Raw genomic sequence first — 16,224 nt, forward strand, 5'->3', positions numbered from 1 at the left:
AACAGAAAAGTAGAATTTCCAGGCCAGCAACAAATAGTAATTCTGGGGGGTGTAGGAGTGGATAGTAAACAAACAGGGCAGACAAGGTTAAGCTATGTTTATCCAGGAAAGTCGCTATAGAAAGCTAGGTTTCAATGAAGCATTGGAAATAGAAGCAATTTGATGGAAGGAAAGGTAAAAGATATGGAAAGCATTGCACAAGTGGGAGAAGGGAAGGAACCCCAATGGCATGTGGAGTGGAATGAAGTGATGTGGAGAGAACTGAAGTGGACCAAACAGAGATGAGTTATGAACAGGGATGCAGTAGTGAAGAGGCTTTCAGAATCCACTGTTAAGGGAATGCCAGCAGAGAGAGGGGGGAAGGGGGGGTAAGGGAGGGAGGGGGAGGAGAGGGGAGAGAGGGAGGGGAGGGGGAAGGAGAGAGAGTGGAGGAGAAAGAGAAAGGGGGTGAAAGAGAGGGAGAGGGAAGGGAGAGAGGGGAAAGGAGAGAAAGAGGATTGGGTTCTTGCTGCATAGCAACTGCGCTGTCCAGTACCAATCTCTAATAGGTCATGGGCAGACTGCTACTATAGGGAGATGACATCCCCATTTTCAAGTTCTGCTTCAAGAGGCTGATTTAATACACCATGAGAACAGCGTGGTTTTATCAGAAACATAAACCTGAGTATTCTTCACTTCAAGGCAGTTTAGATTTAATCAGGATACAAGGGGCATCCCTAACCCTGTGTATCTGCTAACGTCGCTGGCCTGTAGCTTTGGCACATTTATTTCCTAGGAGGTTCTCCCTCAAAATGTCAGGGCTGATTCAAGCTGTTTTGCCACCCTAGGCAACAGTTCACACACACACACGCTGCATGTCTGTGGAGAGAGGGTGCAGTGGTGGGGTCGTGTGGAAGGGTAATATTTGTGGTCCCTTTCCCCAGATACATGGAAGTGGAATTGAAGGAAGAGACCTTCACTCCATTCACCTGCATGGAAAATGAGGTGCAAGGGTCTGTTGCTTGGAAAATAGGGGTAAGGGGTGGGAGAGAATCGTCCTGACACATCAGGCCATGTTGGCCCAAGCAGTGTGGTGTTGGGTGGGAGTTTCCACAGGAGAATTTCTCAAATTAGCCTGCAGCCCTTGGAATCTGGCCAGAAACGGGGGGGGGGGCAGTTTTCTGTACTACTATTGGGGTTAAGAAGCCCTTCAGTTTTGTTTAATTCCTCCACTATTTGAAAAGGAGGCTACAGCACCTTCACTTGGAAGACAACATGGGAAGAGGTTTCCACAGGAAACATTGACCACAGAGTCTCTCTCAAAAAGAAAAGAGTGTCAGTTTTAAACATAATGGATTATATCCAGGTTCTCTTGCAATCAATGACAAAACTTGCATTGATTTCCTCAATCACAGGTAGTCTGGCCTCAAGGCCATGAAGTCTGACAGACAAAAATTGACAGGCTACATCTCATTCACCTCAAAGGAAAGAAATAATCAGAAAAGGGCTCGGGGGGGGGGGATGAAAGGACATCAGCAATGGTTCCTAAGGAAGTTTTTGTTTTTTAAAAAAGTTTGTACTATGTTTCTGGTTAGAATGTTTATCCTGTAGGGTCCTTTAAAACTTTTATCAGGGATTTTTAGCTACAAAGTAGCAAAATAAAATGGAATCTAGCTATTTTTGTGTAATTTTACTTTTCCATCCTTCTTTTGTTTGGTTTTATCTTGACTTTCTTGCTCATTATAGTTTTTTATGGTTCCTTTCACATCATGCTTTTATTGTATTATATATAACTAAGGAGTTTCTTCTGTGCCTGCTTTGTCACTGTAACATCTAACTGCCCCCACCCACTGCAGAATAAAAAATGTCCATTTGACTTTCTGGAATTCTAGCCCAGAAGCCACAACAAAAGTACAGGTTTTAACAGTCACATTTCTCTCTCAGAACATGCCATTGCTGAGCTGCTATTTATTTACACTTTGCAGCAACAACATGGGAGGAGCTTTTGCATGGTACTGGTGCAATGTTTAAAGTAGGGCTATGCACTGCTTCAGTCCGAAGCCCGAATAACAATGTAAAGCGGGCTGCTTTGGAGGTGCCTCCACGTGATATAAGGCAGAGCAGAATAGCAATGAGGCACCCCAAAGTGAAGCGGCTGGTATACGTAGCACCTTGTCCGATTCGGTGATTCATTCTGAGCAACCCAGACAGCCTGGTGCCAAAAGTATCAACTTGAGAAAATTCAGCAAGGGGTTGGGGAGGAGACGGAGGAGAAGGAGGGAGGGAGGTACCTTTGGCAAATGGAAACTCTAGTTGCCAAATCAGGGCTGAACGTAACCCAGAAATCTCCAATCAGTGACCGTGGTGGAGGAAGTAGGGATGGCAGAGAATTCCGTGGCAGAATGGAAGATTCACCCCCGCCTCCACGCAGAATCCTCTTCAGCCGGATCCTCTGGCTCGCATTGCCAGCGATACCATCCAGGACGCCATTTGCACCCGTAAAGGCCTTAGTTTAGGGATGTCCCTGCTTTTACATGATAGGCTACGCAAATATTTGTGTAGCCTATTGCATTAATCAAAAGCACGGACGCAAATGGTGTCCAGGACACCATTTGTGGTCATAAAGGCCTTAGTTTAAGGTAAATGCAGCCATTTACAGACCTCCACCGCCAGAACGGCAGGTAAGCTTTCTGCCCATCCCTAGGATGAAGCAGGAAGACTGAATAACTGGAGAAAAATGGCTGTGTTTCAGAGACAGAGATAATTCTGGTGGTGTTACTTAGAGATGTAAGAATCCACCCCTGTCCAGGTTCTCCAGATGCACCCCATTCCACCCCTGCTCTGCTTGCTGGTCCCTCTGCCTCGACCACGATCACCATGTTTTTAAAAAAACATGGTGACTGGAAGTCTATGTGCACACAGACTTATATGCAAAAAGCGCTGTGAATTTTGGGTATATAGACAATTCACAGCTCTTTTTGCATATAAGTCTATGTGTGCATGTAGACTTATATGCAAAAAGTGCTGTGAATCGCCCAGGCAGGAGGAGGTGCAGTGCATGCCCCCGCCCCTGGCTAGCTGTCTCCTCCTCACAAGCAGGAGACAGCCAGTGGCAGGGGGCGTGCGCCTCTCTTCCTCCTACCTAGTCGGCTGTCAAGGATAGCCAACCAGCAGCACAGCTCATGCCCTTGCCGCTGGCTAGCTGTCTCCTCTGCATGACCAGGAGATGGCTAGAAGTACTTGATAGCCAAGCAGGCAGGAGGAGGAGGCGACACGGGGCTGAGAGGTAGCGCTCTTTGCTTGGAGAGTTTTTGTGGAAAACATCAAATTATGGCTGTACCTAGCACAAAAAGCACTGGACCAAACTGTCTGACATTTGGCAGATGGAATCCCATCCATGTCAGCAGAGAGGACCCAAAGTTTCATATATTTATCGTGAAAACTGAAAAAGTTGTGGCCATTTGTGTTTTCCCACACAAATCAATGGGAAAACACCCAAACTAAGTGATCCGGATATCCAAATCTCACTTCAGATCCAGAACCGAGTCAAAGCAGAGGGGCCCGATTCGGTCCAAGTCAAAGCAGGGCTGAATCGGAGGGTCCAAAATGGCATCCAAGTGAACCGGGAGGTCCGTGCACAGCCCTAGTTCAAAGATCCCCACGTAAGTGTGATCTCCCAACCATGCGGGTATTTACCACATTATTAGGGATGGGTGAATATGTCAAGACTGATCTGGTTTCATCAAGGTTCTGATTTTTCCACCACCAAACTTGTTCCATCCCAGTTCTATGCAAGCTTTTTTTAATTTCACACAGAAATCTATTTCTGTATAATATAAAAGTATTATATTATATATATAAAATACTTTTATATTTATATAAATATAAAAGTATATTTTTGTGCACATTTTTCAAAATGTGTGCATTTTTGTACACATGCCCCCATTGACTAAAGCACATTTTTTACATTTTAGAAATTATACATTTTCCTTTGCACATTTTTTGAAATGTGTTCATGTTGTCAAATACAATGCAGAACACATTGCAAGCTTCGAAGTGTATGGATTTACAACTGCAAATTGAATTCGAGTCTGTGAACTGCATGAATTTCACAGCCATCTCTACATCCAATCAGGTGATGATATTGTGGTAAGAGCTCTTGAAGTGTTATAACAGAGCCATGGGATTAATCAATGGTTAAGAAGTTCCCACACTGATTCTGCAACATCTAAAGGGCACCAATATCATGAGGCAAAAGCTGATTCTTGACCAGGCTGTAGTACTCAATAATCTTTTATTTAATGTATGTACTATGTATGTATGTATTGAATTTTTATACAAATATAAAAATTTGTATAAGTTTTGTATAAGACCTCTGCAATGCCAGGTCTGTTACCCAGAAAACCTCCCTCATCCATGACATGATCCTGGACAAGGGTGCAGACCTGGCATGTATTACGGAGACCTGGCTGGCCGAGGCTGCTGCTCCAACCCTTGCAGCCATGTGTCCAGCCGGATTTTCGTATGCACAGCAGCCGAGGGCTGGGGATCGGGGAGGGGGAGTGGCTGTTATCTACCGAGAGTCCTTGGTCTTCACCAGAACCCCTCTTCGGGAGACCAAGGTTGCTGAGTGCATGTACTGGAGGTTGGGCCCGAAGGGCAGTCTGGGGATTCTGCTCGTATACCATCCACCCCACTGCACGACTGACTCCCTGGCCGAGGTGCTTGAGGTGGTCTCTGATGTGCGTGTACAGTCCCCTAACTTACTGGTGTTGGGGGACTTCAACGTACATTCGGAGGCCATCCTCACAGGAGCACCTCGGGACATCATGGAGACCATGGCCTCCTGGGAGCTGCACCACATTCTAACTGGGCCCACCCATGTAGCCAGTCATGCACTAGACCTTGTGTTTGTTTCTGGAGAAGCGGGGAGTGATCTGGAAGTCGGGGGTATATCCACCACCCCCTTGTCATGGTCAGATCACTATCTGGTGACGTTGGACTTCTTGGTTCCACAACCGCTCCGCAGGGGTGGAGGACCCATTAAAATGGTCCGCCCCAGGCGTCTTATGGATTCCTGAACACGCTTGGGGATTCTCTGGGGCATGCCAACAGCCACTCGGTCGAGACCCTGGTGGGTGGCTGGAATGCCGCAATCACTGGGGCATTAGATCGGGTGGCTCCGAAACGCCCTCTCCCCCTGAACAGGGCTCGGACTGCACCATGGTTCAATCCGTGGTTACGAGCTCTGAAACAGGAGGTCAGACGGCTAGAGCGCTGGTGGCAGAAGTCTCGCTCCAAAGATGATCAGAGACGGGCTAGAGCTGTATCTTCAGCCTATCACGTAGCGGTGAAGGCAGCAAAAAAGGAATATTATGCTGCCTCCATCGCGTCTGCAGAGTGCTGTCCCAGGAGGCTGTTCCAAGTGGTCCGGAGCCTGGTCGGTCCTGTGGCTCCGGAACCACTGGAGCATTCTAAGGCCTCCTGTGAGGCTTTGGCAAGGCACTTTGCAGATAAAATTGATCAGATTAGGTGTGTTACTCTGCACGCTGTGGATACAGTTAGTGAGCAAGAGGCGGCCTGTGGCAAACCGGTTTTGTGGGATCGGTTCCAGCTTCTTCCTCCTGATGAAGTGGACAAGGTGCTTTCATCTGTAAGGCCGACCACCTGCTTACTTGATCCTTGCCCATCTTGGCTCATTATGAGCTGCAGAGAGAGACTGAGTGAGGGGATCAAGGCGGTGGTGAACACCTCCCTTGAGGAGGGAGTGATGCCATCAGCCCTCAAGGAAGCAGTGATAAGACCGCTCTTAAAGAAGCCCTCCTTGGATCCTCAAGTTCTGAACAACTTTTGCCCAGTCTCAAATCTGCCATTTTTGGGCAAGGTGATTGAGCGGGTGGTGGCGGTGCAGTTGAAGGCACACTTGGAAGAAACTGATTATCTAGACCCATTTCAGTTGGGCTTCAGGCCTGGGCATGGGACAGAAATGGCCTTGGTTGCCTTGGTGGATGATATGAGGAGGGCTCTGGATAGGAGTGAATGCTCCTTCCTTGTTCTCCTCGACCTCTCAGCGGCTTTTGATACCATTGACCACGGTATCCTCCTGGACCGCCTGGAGGGGTTGGGCATTGGAGACACTGTATTGCGGTGGTTCCGGTCCTTCCTCTCCGGCAGGTACCAGAGGGTAGCACTGGGAGAGGAGGTTTCGGACCCGTGGCCACTTACTTGTGGGGTGCCACAGGGTTCCATCCTCTCCCCGATGCTATTTAACATCTATGTGAAGCCGCTGGGGGCTATCATCAGGAGGTTTGGGGTGCAGTGTCATCAATATGCGGATGACACGCAGCTCTACCTCTCATTCAAATCTTCACCAAGGTTGGCCGTAGAATCCATGTCCAAATGTCTGGAGACAGTGAGTGGCTGGATGGGGAGGAATAAGCTGAAGCTGAACTCTGACAAGACCGAGGTACTTTTGGTGGGAGACAAGAGGAGGCTGGGGGATGTTGACCTGGTGTTGAATGGGGTACGGCTACCCTTGAAAGACCAGGTCCGCAGCCTGGGGGTCATTTTGGACTCCCAGCTGTCCATGGAGGCTCAGGTGTCAGCTGTGAGCCGGACAGCGCTGTATCAACTCCATCTGATACGGCGGCTGCGCCCCTTCCTTCCCGACCATCTGCTCCCATCCGTAGTACATGCCCTGGTCTCCTCTCGTTTAGACTACTGTAATGCGCTCTACGTGGGGTTACCCTTGAAGACGGTTCGGAAGCTGCAACTGGTACAGAACGCGGCGGCTCTCCTGATTAAAGGCAGCCGCTGGTGAGATCACATTACTCCAATGCTGAAGGAGTTGCACTGGTTACCAGTTGTTTTCCGGGCCAAATTCAAGGTGTTGGTTTTTACCTTTAAAACCCTATATGGTTCCAGCCCAGCCTATCTTAAGGAGCACCTCCACCAACACCAGACAGGCCGCTTAACAAGATCAGCCTCGGATGGCCTTCTCTCTGTCCCATCAGCCAGGACAGCTAGACTGGTGGGGACGAGGGAGAGGGCCTTTTCTGTGGTGGCCCCCACTCTGTGGAACTCCCTCCCTAGGGAACTCCATCATGCCCCCTCTTTAATGAGCTTCCGTTGTGCATTAAAAACGTGGTTGTTCAGGCAGGCATTTGGGGTGGGTTAGGGTATTTTAAAAAAAAAATTATGGTAGAATTTTATTGTTTTAAATTGTTTTATGGTGTGTCGTACATTGCCCAGAGTGGCTGGGTGACCAGCCAGATGGGCGATTAATAAATTTAATAAATAAATAAATAAATAAATTTTACCACCTAGTAGCCAAAGCTCTCCCTATTATTATTATTATTATTATTATTATCATCATCATCATCATCATCATCATCATCCTTATTAATTAAGCCCTTTAATAAAGTGACAAAAAACAAGTTATTCCCCTATGTCCCAATTAAATAAATGGAAACTGAATTCTTCTTAAATCTCATTGGTTTCAATGGACATTGGGTACACCTTTCCTGGGTTGTGTCCAAAATAGGTAAGAGTTTAACAGCACAACCCTATATATGTCTACCTGAAGGTAAGCTCCACTGCATTCAATGTGATTTAGGCCAAGGTGAAGTTGATATCGGATTACAGCCTAAAACAATTATATACAGCCTCTCCCCACCTCATCTCCTCTCCCCACCTCATCTACCAGTTATTGGTTTTTCTTTTGTTGTTGATGGGAGAACACAACCATTTGAGACTCACAGTCCTTCTCTACAGGCACAGGCACAAGACAAGACAAAATGCCTTATGTCAGATAGATGTTTTCCTAAGCATCCAAAGATGAGCTCAGTGAGACCCAGAAGCTTCCATTATTGTTCACCAATAAACTCTGAGCTGCTCTTAAAAAGTACCACCTTGCCCCAATCATTTTCTGAAAGACACAACTATCTAGGAATCATAAGGTGACTATATATACACCTCTGAATTTTCTCAAAATCTCCAGGCCCGAAGATCAAGATGGGCTTTGTAAAGCATAGGGTTTCTTCACAAATGATATGGGATCTTTGAAAGGTATGAAGTTAAAAGAAGGTTTAGAGCACATCCTATGGGTTGTGCTCCCAATAGACAGAGGGCTCTGGGTTCAGTCCTCTGCCTATCCTGTGTCCTGCCAGAAAGAGCCTGGCAGGGTGAGAGGAGGACAGAGGCCATTTCACCTCCATTTGTCCATTTAAATACAAAATGTAGCTAGACAGGTCTTGAACCCATATACTGTAGCTGGCTTACCTTTTGGTGGGTGAGGAGGGGAAGGGACTGGAGAGGCCATAGGATACTGTGCAATGCAACCCAGCCTCTCCCCACCTCATCTCCTCTCCCCACCTCATCCACCAGTTGTTGTTGTTTATTCAGTCAGTCGCTTCCGACTCTTCGTGACTTCATGGACCAGCCCACGCAAGAGCTTCCTGTCAGCCGTCGCCACCCCCAGCTCCCCCAAGGTCGAGCCCGTCACCTCCAGAATATCATCCAGCCATCTTGCCCTTGGTAGGCCCCTCTTCCTTTTACCTTCCACTTTCCCTAGCATCAGCATCTTCTCCAGGGTATCCTGTCTTCTCATTATGTGGCCAAAGTACTTCAGTTTTGCCTTTAATATCATTCCCTCAAGTGAGCAGTCTGGCTTTATTTCCTGGAGTATGGACTGGTTTGATCTTCTTGCAGTCCAAGGCACTCTCAGAATTTTCCTCCAGCACCACAGTTCAAAAGCATCTATCTTCCTTCGCTCAGCCTTCCTTATGGTCCAGCTCTCGCAACCATAGGTTACTACGGGGAATACCACTGCTTGAACTATGCGGATCTAGGGATGGCGGAGAATTTCTCCACGAATCTCGGGGAGGCCGAATGCCAATGCATTCGGCCCCCCAAAATTGGCGGTGAAATTCTCCGCCTCCGCCCCCCCGGGATGGGACTTACCTCCCTCGAATGTCCCTCTCAGTAGCGGGTCCCGGCGGCGGTTCGGTGGTGGTTCGGCAGGGGCAGGGGCAGCGGCCAGTCTTCCGACCGGCTGCCGCCGCCGCCATTACAAAGTGAATGTAAAAACAGACACACACACACACGTGATAGGCTACGTAATGATTTACGTAGCCTATCAAGGCTAGATTTCCAAAGTCAGCCGTGATAGGCTACGTAAATCATTACGTAGCCTATCACGGGTGACTCTGAAAAAAAAAAGCACGTACGCAAATGGCGGTGCCCATGGGCGCCGCCATTTGTGTTCCTTATTTGGGTCCGGGTAGTCTACATAAAGATTTACGTAGACTACGGCGAAAATAAGGGGAACGCTATTTGCGTTAGCCTTTTTTTTCGCTGTAGTCTACGTAAATCTTTACGTAGACTACCCGGGCCCAAATAAGGAACGCAAATGGCGGCGCACATGGGCGCCGCCATTTGCATACGCGCTTTTTTTTTTCAAAGTCACCCGTGATAGGCTACGTAACGATTTACGTAGCCTATCACGGCTGACTTTGGAAATCTAGCCGTGATAGGCTACGTAAATCGTTACGTAGCCTATCACGTGTGTGTGTGTGGGGGGTTTACATTCACTTTTTTATTTCGCGGCCAGGGAGACGGGGCACTTCTCCCCGGCCTGAATTTCGGCCGGGCGAGGCAGGGTGCCTCCCCCCCCCGGCCTGAACTTCGGGGGGAGAACCGAAGCGCCTCCCCCCCCCCCCCGTGAAGCAAGCTGCTGGACCAGGTAAGTGACTTTCGTACATCCCTATGCGGACCTTTGTTGTCAGTGTGATGTCTCTGCTCTTCACTATTTTATCAAGATTTGTCATTGCTGTCCTCCCAAGAAGTAAACGTCTTCTGATTTCCTGGCTGCAGTCAGCATCTGCAGTAATCTTTGCGCCTAGAAAGACAAAGTCTGTCACTGCCTCCACATTTTCTCCCTCTATTTGCCAGTTCTCAATCAAGCTGGTTGCCATCATCTTGGTTTTTTTGAGGTTTAACTGCAACCCAGCTTTTGCATTTTCTTCTTATACCTTCATCATAAGGTTCCTCAGCTCCTCCTCACTTTCAGCCATCTTTATTCCTTCTCCAACTGCTCTTACATAAGAGAAGCTTTCTGCAGCAGCTGGGAGGGAATATCCAGTATTGGATTTCCTTCTCCATGTTCATAGCTTTGTATATAAGCACAGAGGAGGATATCTGCAGCATCCTATGGTGCCCCAGAAGCTGTCTAGGTGCCATAGGATGGCTCTCTTAAGGCACAACCCTATGCATTTTTAGTCAGAAAAAAAGGCTTACAACTCCCAGCATGCTCCAGCATGACTTGCTGGGGCATGCTAGGAGTTATAGGCCTTTTTTGTCTTCACATGCATAGGATTGCACACTTAAGTCATTTTCTAGAACACCAGGAAAAAGCTTACCACTCAGTCAACAAAACCAGTGCCTGAGAAATTCTTCACATGATTATTTATGTGAGACAGAGACCACTGGTGCTTTACACATGCATTTGTTTCACTTCATTGCCTGTGCCTGATATAAAGATAGTGTTAAAAAAAAGAACAACCAAGAAGCTGACTGAGATTTTCCAGCAACCCATATGATTGTTGTTCAGTCGTTCAGTCGTGTCCAACTCTTCGTGACCCCATGGACCATAGCACGCCAGGCCTTCCTGTCCTCCGCTCTCTCCCGGAGCATGCTCAAGTTCATATTCATTGCATCGGTGATGCTATCTAGTCATCTCATCCTCTGCCGTCCCCTTCTCCTTTTGCCTTCAGTCTTTCCCAGCATCAGGGTCTTTTCCAGTGACTTTTCTCTTGTCAGCCCACTTCTGTGAAGAGAGAGCACTTGTTGACTTTGAACTCTTCAGCAAGAATCATTCCCTTTTAACCTTTTTAAAATAATGTATCTTCATAATTTTTCTTAATATTTAAATACACTGAATAATTTAAGAGGATCTTTCTCTAATTTTCTTTTAATGAGGGTTTCATAAAGTCAGAGCCTGCAGTGGTTTGTATCATGAAAAATACAGACAGTAAAAACTAGGCCCAACATCCATTCATTCAAAGATACATGAGGACATTCTGGAGACTAGAACAGAATCATGGGAGCATGGTAAGGATAAGGGAAAAAGGTTGTAGAACAAACGGGGTGGCCACTTTATGAAACACCCAAAAAGAGAATGAAAGAGGATACCAATTTCCACAAAATTTGCATATGCTATTTGATGATGCAAATTTAGAAACAATTATTATAATTTAAAAAGAAATACAGTACATCTCACCATACAGTGGAAGACTGTAACCAGATGACTGGTGTGGCTTGCTCAATCTGCTGTCCAGGTGCTCTTAGTGGGCAGCTTCAGGGCCCCTGGTCTCCCTTCTTATGGTTCTCTCTCTTTGAACCGGACTTGGACTGGACAGACCTTGAAATACAGAATGCCTTCCAATAGAGGACAGTCCTAAGACACCCTTCAAATAGAGGACTGACCCCTGAAAAAAGGACACATGGACACCCTAAGGGCAGCAGAGCAGTAAGGGACCTAAATTATTTCCAGCTGTGAGACAGAATTTCTCACCTCTACAGCACTAGCAGAATTTGGAATCATCTCAGTATTTACACACTTTTTTGGAGAATACTTGAGGAAAAGCTCATGTTTTAGGGTCCTAGATTGTATGTACAGAACCTATGAGCATATAGTCTATACCCTATGTAGGTTCGGTACACACGATGCAGGGTGAGATCCATTGAAATCCATTGGACTTAAGTTAGTAAATTATTTCAGTGGGTCTGTTCTAATTATGACTAAGTCTGGATCCAACCCACCATCTATGAGTAGAACTTAGGGACAGGACCTGCTGCCACCTTGTTGTTGTTCAGTCGTTAAGTCGTGTCCAACTCTTCGTGACCCCATGGACCATAGCACACCAGGCCTTCCTGTCCTCCGCTCTCTCCCGGAGCGTGCTCAAGGTCATATTCATTGCATCGGTAATGCTATCTAGCCATCTCATCCTCTGCCACCCCTTCTCCTTTTGCCTTCAGTCTTTCCCAGCATCAGGGTCTTTTCCAGAGAGTTTTCTCTTCGCATTAGGTGGCCAAAATATTTGAGCTTCAGCTTCAGGATCTGTCCTTCCAATGAGCAGTCAGGGTTGATTTCCTTTAGGATGGCCTGATTTGACCTCCTTGCAGTCCAGGGGACTCGTAAGAGTCTTCTCCAGCACCACAGTTCGAAAGCATCAATTCTTTGGCGCTCAGCCTTCCTTATAGTCCAGCTCTCACAGCCATACGTTACTACTGGGAAAACCATAGCTTTGATTAGACGGACCTTTGTCGGCAACGTGGTGTCTCTGCTTCTTACTATGCTGTCTAGGTTGGCCATAGCTTTCCTCCCAAGGAGCAAGCGTCGTTTAATTTCATGGCTACAGTCCCCGTCTGCAGGGATATGCATTTGGTGTTCACTGATGGTAATCATCTGGATAGGGCTATTGCCATCTTCGGTTGATCTAAGCTGGAGTAGTTGGGTTTTTCTCTTCGATTTTTCAGTATAATTCTATCTCTGACATTAAGGAGATGAGATTGCTCTGACAGCTTGTTAAATTGATGAGGAAGGAAAAGTTGTTGATAAATAAATATTATCAACAAGCTAAAGTTTGACTGCCCTAACTTTAGGTAGCTTGTGGAGCATCCTAGATTTGAGAATATTCCAACATAGTTCTGCAAAACTATTATGTAAATCTCTCTCCTTTAGAACTTGCTTCTAGTTATTGCAGTGCTGACACAATGTTCCTCTCCCTTCCCTTCAGAAACCCAACTTTTACCTTTTTACTTTTAAAATATTTATTATTATTATTATTATTATTATTATTATTATTATTATTATTATTATTATTTATTGCATTTATACCCCGCCTTTTTTCCTCTTGCAAGGAACCCAAGGCAGCTTACATTATCCTCCTCCTCTCCATTTTATCCTCACAACAACCCTGTGAGGTGGGTTGGGCTGAGAGTGTGTGACTGGCCCAAAGTCACCCAGTGAGCTTCCATGGCCGAGTGGGGACTAGAACCCAGTTCTCCCAGCTTCCAGTCCAACACTCTTGCCACTACACCACACTGGCTCTTTTTCATTTATACCAGAATGATTTTGTTGTGTGGTGTGCCTGTCAATAAACAAGTATAACTTTTGTTTGTTTACTTTGAAAGCACAATTTCAATGTTTTTCATATTGATTTAACAAATATTCTAACAATCAGGGATATAATTACTTGCATATATGTGTGTGTGTGTGTGTATGTATATGTTTTATAAATAATTGTACATATCCCTATTATATTGTAACTACATATACTGGGGCTAGGTCTACATTAGTGCTCTTTATCAGTATTGAAGAGCGCTGATAATTGTTGGGGCACATTATGAATTCCATATACTGAGTTTCTAGTGCTATTTCCCACTTTTTATTCTATTATCCAAAATATTGCAACAGATGTCATCGTATGTGCTGTGTGGTATAAATGTGCAAGAGGGATATAGTGTCACCATGATGGGATCGCATTCATATGACACAAGGTGTATATCTGGCCCAGGTTATGTAATAAGCCAGAAATTTATCTTAAGTTTTTGCTTATTCTAATTATACCAGAAGTCATGTTCTCTTTAGCAGAAATGAGATTCCTTCTGAAAAAAATATCTTTCACATCTTTGGAATGAAAATGTCTTTGAGAATTGGTACCCTGCAGGTAAGATTTAATCCCCCATACACACTTTTAATTTACTTTGTACTAAAGCCACAGAATAAAAAGCATCTCTTGATATTTAGCCCAATGCAATTCCATGTGTAAAACTGTAATAGATAAATATTCTCTATATTTTCATGTGTAAAGAATACAAATTATATTGTAAATTTGGAAACTATTTTCCAAACCTAGGTACATGTTATTTAAATGCATGTGTACTCACACTTAATTGCATGCCACTTCGTTGTACTCTTTTGACCCATAGCATTATAAATATGCTCTACATTTCTGCAACTGTAGAGCAAGAATATTTACAATACAATGGGAAGTAATTACAGTCTGAAGGTTTTGGAATGTAACTGAAGTCCATCCCCAGGGATAGCTCTCCATAATTAAGTATGGCATAAATAATCATGATTAATTATGTTTCTGGGTAGTCATCTGCCTCTGTTGAATTATTATTGTTTCTGATAATACTAAAGAAAGAAAACTAAGTGTGTTTAAGCTAGATGATTTCTAAAAGCTCATGTGGAACACACAGACAAATCGTATACACAAATTATGTATGTTGGGGAGGAGGGAGAGATACACTACGGCTACACTGGTGAAAACAGCCAACATATTCTATGCATGCCAGTCTTGGAGGGGAGGAGGAAACACACAGCACACACACAAAAAGCATAAAATGGCAGATGTGCCTACAGCACTCCTGGAAACAGCCACTCAGGGGCTTGTGCCAGTGACAATGCCCACATGCCATGCCACCCACACAGGCAATGAACTCATGATGACAAAGACATGCCCCCAGCACACACCCCTGCATCACCACACTCCCAACATGCAAGATGTGCCCCGAATACATATTGTCAACAAGGATATATGCAAAACCTTGTCAAATGCTTTGCTGAAGTAAAAATATCCTGTGTTGGTGGCATTCCCATGATCTACTAAACTAGTAGCTCTATCAAAAAATGAGATAAGATTGGTCTGGCATGACTTATTCCTGAGAAACCCAAAAATCATCGTTTTATTTTTACAGACTGACTACTCAGTCTGTTCTAGATCATTGCCCAGTATGGACATCAGGCTGACTGGTCAGTTATTTTCAGAATCTTCATTGATCAGACAGCCTGATCCTAGCCCATCTCCAGTCTTCCAGCCAAGCTCCTCACCTGTTCTCCAGGAATTCTCAAAGATTACAGACAGCAACTTCGAAATAACATCCGGGAGCTCCTTCAGTACCCAGGGATAGAATTCATCTAGCCCTGAAGACTTAAACTCATTTAAAGTAGCTAGCTATTCTTTAAGCATCTCATTACCTACCCCGGGCTATAAGTATGAATGGGTGAGAATTTTGTTTCAGTTCGCTTTTGATAAGAATTTCCCAATATTTGCAAGGTTCTCCATATTCAGGGGGGGAAAAGAACTTATTTAAAAGATTCATATTTGGGAGAAACCAACATTGACAGATTTGTCCATCCAGGCCCAGGATTTGAGGGCTTGGCTCTTAAAAGTCTTGTTTGTGTGTGTGTTTTATTTGTACCCCACCTTTTTACCAAGAAAAATGGAACTCAAGTCAGCTTACGATCATAAATAAAACTTGATAAAAAACAACAACAATAAAATGATGCATTAAAACAATTAAAAACACAACAATAACAGAATAAAAACAACATCCAACCCAACAGACACCAAAGGCGTGTTTGAATATAAAGGTCTTTGACCACAGAAGGATGGCAGAAAGGGAGCCAACCTAGCCTCCCTCAGCAGGAAGTTCCACAACCTGGGAGCAGCCACTGAGAAGACCCTATCTTGTGTCTCTGTCAAATGTGCCTCTGAAAAGAAGGGCCACTCCTGAGGATCTTAAGACCAGGGCAAGCTCATATGGGAGAAGGCAGTGTTTCAGGTAGCCTGGTCCCAAGCCATACAGGGCTTTATATATCATAACCAGTACTTTGAATTCTTCCTAGAAGCAATCAGTGAAGCTGTTGTAACAAGGGAATCACATAATCCCTGTAACTGGCCCCGGTTAACAGTCTTGCTGCAGCATTCTGGACCAGCTGAAGTTTCTGAACAGCCCGACATAGAGTGTGGTACAGTAGTCCAAATGGGATGTAACTAAGGTATGTGTAACCATGGCCAAATCAGACATCTCTAGGAATGAGCACAGCTGACGCACTAGCCTGAGCTGTGCAAATGCACTCCTGGCCACCACTGAAACCTGGGCATCCAGGTTCAAGGCAGAGTCCAGGAGTACATACAAACTGCGATCCTGAGTCTTCAGGGGGAGTGTACTCTAACCCGATCCGGCACAGGTTAAATCCCTAATCCTTGACCTGCATTTTGGCTAAACAGAAGTATATCTGACTTGTCTGGATTAAGCTCCAATTTGTTTGCCCTCATCCAGTGCATTACTGACACTGGTTTAGAACTAGAACACTTTCCTTGGATTTGGATGGAAAGAAGAGATAGAGTTGGGTGTCATCAGCATACTGGTGGCACCAAACCCCAAAACTAC

This window comes from Heloderma suspectum, chromosome 3 (genome assembly GCF_057233095.1).
Source record: "Heloderma suspectum isolate Gila_16-S chromosome 3, 16-S_ref, whole genome shotgun sequence".
NCBI classification, from domain to species: domain Eukaryota; kingdom Metazoa; phylum Chordata; class Lepidosauria; order Squamata; family Helodermatidae; genus Heloderma; species Heloderma suspectum.